The sequence below is a fragment of the Felis catus genome, chromosome B2, assembly GCF_018350175.1.
Source record: "Felis catus isolate Fca126 chromosome B2, F.catus_Fca126_mat1.0, whole genome shotgun sequence".
Lineage (NCBI taxonomy): Eukaryota > Metazoa > Chordata > Mammalia > Carnivora > Felidae > Felis > Felis catus.
This window is the reverse complement of record NC_058372.1, coordinates 34292883-34297473: the sequence shown is the minus strand read 5'-3', so window position 1 is coordinate 34297473 and position 4591 is coordinate 34292883.

Here is a 4591-nt window from a genome sequence, read left to right as displayed (position 1 = left end):
CTCATAAATATGGAGAACAAACTGAGGGTTACTGGAGGGGTAACCAGTGGGAGGGGGGATGGGCTAAATGGGTAAGGGGCCTTAAGGAATCTACTCCTGACATCATTGTTGCACTATATGCTAACTAATTTGGATGTAAAATTTAAAAAAAAATTAAAAGAAAAAAAAGAATCCACCAAATTGATTTCACCACCCACTTGTGGTCCTCATCAATTACTCTACCACTCTGTTGAGTCCAGCTGGTCTGACTGCCCAACTCATTGTGGACATCTCAGCAATCTCCATTCGCCCATTGATTCATTCACTCAACAAACATTTAGTGACACCTGCTCTATGGTAGGCACTTCATCATCAGGCTTCAGTTGCAGATAACAGACACAATCGTACCTACTCTAAACAGGAAGGGATGTAATACAGATAACTGAGGACTTACAAAATCATTGAAATTCAGGACTGGAGGAGTGAGATCCAGACTGAGCCTCCAGGAATGCAACCCAACAAACACTGCAGACCTGATCTGCCAGGGAAGCTACTAACTCAGCCACCATCAGGAAGGTTAAGAGGAGGCCATCGCTACAACTGTTGGCGCAAGGAACACACACCTTAGCTGTGACCTCAGGATCAGGAAGCTGCCATCAAGATCATTGCCTGTGTCTGCTACATCTGTCCTAGCCAAAAGAGAGAATGTCTCCCACACAAATACCTCTGCCCCATTTAACCCCATTCACGTTAGTTCTCAGGCAGTGCGTGTGATCAGGGATACCAAAATCACATCTGGGGTCCTGGGTGTGATAGCCTAATGTTTCGCTTTCCAGCCTGGCTATATAGGAAGACACACCAGGACAAGGTGGAACAGAAGCTACACAAGCCAGTCGACAGCAGCCCCGCTCCGACAAAATGTCTGGAAGCGACCCCGGTTACCTGGATGGTGTGAAGGTAGGTTTCTACTTCCTGTCTGAAAACTTTTCAATTTTTACAGCTGCACGTCACTTTGACTGACAACCTATGCTTTTTATTTCTCTGCTTCTTTTTCATATATATTTAATGTGTTAGGTTTTTTTAAATCATGAATTCAGGGGCGCCCGGGTGGCTCAGTCGGTTAAGCGTCCGACTTCGGCTCAGGTCATGATCTCGCGGTTCGTGAGTTCAAGCCCCGCGTCGGGCTCTGTGCTGATGGCTCAGAGCCTGGAGCCTGTTTCGGATTCTGCGTCTCCCCCTCTCTCTGACCCTCCCCCGTTCATGCTCTGTCTCTCTCTGTCTCAAAAATAAATAAAGGTTAAAAAAATTTTTTTAAATCATAAATTCAATGGCCAGGGTTTTTCCTCTCCTCTGGGAATTTGGGTGGGGGGGCGGGAAGTGTCATGCCCCACAACCTTCCCCTTTACCAACTGCACTGTTTTTATGCACCCATCCTGGCCTACTCTCTGGCAGGTGAGTGGAAGCTCCTTTTTTACTTTCTTCTAGCAACAATCAAGAGAGAATGTTCCTTCCCTCTGCTCTCTGCCATCATCAACCTTGCCCCCCGTAACTTGAACTTGCCCATCCCCTCTAGCCTTCCATGGTAATCATAAAACAATCCCTAAAAACAGTTGCTTCACAGATAAAAGATGATATCTGCCACTTGCGGAAACCGAGGCAAGGGATGGTCCTGGGAAAGATGGGCAGGTAGATGAGCTCGCCTCCCCTTTCTGTGTCCTCTGATGGACCAAACTCACTCTCCCCACTGGTACCCAGCTCTGTGCTCACCTGCCAGCAACCTATTTAAGAGGATACAGTAAGAGCACTCAGAGCTCAATAAATGTTTGTCTCATAAATAAACTGTAAAACAAATCACTGGTAGTGTCATCTCTTTACCAAGACAGGGCTGTAGGTAGGTTTAGCCATGGTAAAATAAACCACAGAATAAATGGCTTAATGTCAGATAGAGGTTTATTTCTCTTTCATGTAATGTTCCCAGCGTGCATAGTCCAGGGCTGATATGGCATCTCATAGTCCCTGAGTCCTCCCTTTAAGGACTCTTCCATTCCGATGACCAGTTGTCGTCACATCGCCACACCTAGCTGCAAGGGAAGCTGGGAAATGCAGTGTCTGTTCTAGGCAGCCATGTGGTCCAATAACAATGAGGAAATGGCTGCAGTCTAGCAGTCTATGTTGTATGTGTATTTGCCAGAGGTATGCCTACTAATTCCATAAGGTGCATTCCCGCTCAGGCCCAAGAGTCCTGCCTCTAATCTCCTTAATCATGCAATCTCCACTCCACACCCTCTCTGCTTCCTGGACTCACATTTGACTCCAGCATCCCCCGGAATATAAGTACACAGGGTGATAGGAGAATGCAGAGGTCCTACAGTGAGGATTCATTTCCCTTTGTCATTCTTTGTCAGCTCAGACTGACAGTGCTGGGCCAAACACAGTGGCCCACAGGCACACACTTTGGAAACAACAAATACTCGCCAGCCATGTGCCCAGAAGACATCACTGGAGCTCTGTAGCTAGTCTGGATGATTTCCAGCCTTAGGAAATAGGAATCGTTACACAGTGCCTCTTCCCCACCTGCCGATAACGTGACCTGGGGTACTTCCAGCCTCAGGGAATTTCCTATAAGGTTTCACCCAGGGCTCAAATCTGAGGAATCAGTTCACTCCCTTGGAAGTAGCTGAGGTTCTCACACTTGCTCTGGTGGCTTAGACCTTCTGGTGCTCTCTACAGAACACCAGGAAATGGCAAAAGATGTAATCCAAGTTCATGAACTCCGCTCTCTTTCTCTGCCTTCCTTCCCTCTTCTCACTCTGTTGTATGTATCTAGGTCACTGCTTCTCAGACAACAATACATAAACTATTTTAAGAAATCACATTACCATGCTTTTCTATTATTATTTGTTTGCCCCATGCTCATTCATTTTGAAACGTGTTACTCATCAGCCGATAAGCTGTAGCAAGTGCCAAACACTTAGGAGAAAAATACCTACTCACTTAACTCTTTCCTCCACTTAGTTTCGGCTATGGGACTCCTGGCCCAACTCATGGAAAAGAGGTGTTTTAAGGTGGCAATGACTGTGAAACCCCGGGAGAGTGGGGTGTAGAGGAGAGGAAGGCAGTAGAGGGGAAGAGGGACCTCCCAGGCTGGGTTGTGGATTTACCAAATGACTCGGTAGGCCAGTGTCATGGAGGAGGAAAGCTCTCTCTCCACTCACTTCTTATTCCTCTCAAAGGAAACCATATCATGTTCCAGGACATTCTGATGGCCATGGTTTCTTGTAGGCAGGGATCACAGGCATTAAGGTCCCACACCTGAGTGTACTCTTGTGGATTTTTGTTCTCATTTTCATTCTGAAAGAAGAGAACCCACCCAGTGACTGGTCCCATGAAATAGCCATTTGTTGTATTTGTTTCCTATTGTTGTATAACAAATTACCCCAAGGCTTAGTGGCTTAACACATCATTTCTTAGTTCACAGTCTGTGTGTGTCAGGAATCCAATCACAGTGTAGCTGGGTCCTCTGGTTCTGGGTCCCTCACAAGGCTCCAGTCAAGGTGTTGGCTGGGGCTGTGGTCATCTTCAGGCTCGGCTGGGGTGGGTCTGCTTCCAAGCTTCCTCAAGTGGTGGTTGACAGGTTTTGGCTCCTTGCAGGATCTTGGACTGACAGACTCGGTTCTTCACAGACTTTGGCCTGAGTCCGGCCAGGGGTCCTTGCCATGTAGTCCTCTCCATAAAGAACAACTCACAGCATGGCAGCTGGCTTCATGAGCACAAGCAAGTGAAAGGCAAGAGAGAATGGAAGCAAGATGGAAGTCATAGTCTTTTGTAACCTACTCTAAAGAGTAACAGTCTCTTGGGGCGCCTGTTGTGGCTCAATCAGTTAAGCGTCCGACTGCTGATTTCCGCTCAGGTCATGATCATATCGTTCCTCAGATCAAGCCCCACACTGGGCTCTGTGCTGCCAGTGTGGAGCCTGCTTCTCTCTCTCAAAAATAAAGTTTTAAAAATAACAGTCTCTTCCTTTGCCATCTTCTGTTGGTTAGAAGCAAGTCACTAAGTCCAGATTACATTCAAGGGAGGCAGATTATAGAAGGGCATATTTAGGAGTGGGGATCATTGGGGTTATTTTATTCATTTATTTATTTTTCAATTTTTATTTTTTAATGATGCCTTTGAGTATCTTTTTTAAAAACTTTTATTAATCTTTATTTATTTTTGAGAGAGAGACAGAGTGTGAGCAGGGGAGGAGCAGAGAGAGAGGGAGACACAGAATCCAAAGCAGGCTCCAGGCTCTGAGCTGTCAGCCAAGAGCCCAGAGCCCGACGCAGGGCTTGAACTCACGAACTGTGAGATCATGACCTGAGCCGAAGTCAGACGCTCAACCAACTGAGCCACCCAGGTGCCCCTGGGGTTATTTTAGAAGGCTGTCAACCACACTTGCCATCTATTATTATTGGCATAAAATTTATATTTGCTGGGACACCTGGATGGCTCAGTTGGTTAAGTGTCCAACTCTTGATTTCAGCTCAGGTCATGATCTTGCTGTTTTGGGGACTGAGGCCCACGTTGGGCTCCACAGTGGGTGTGGAGCCTGCTTGGGATTCTCTCTCCC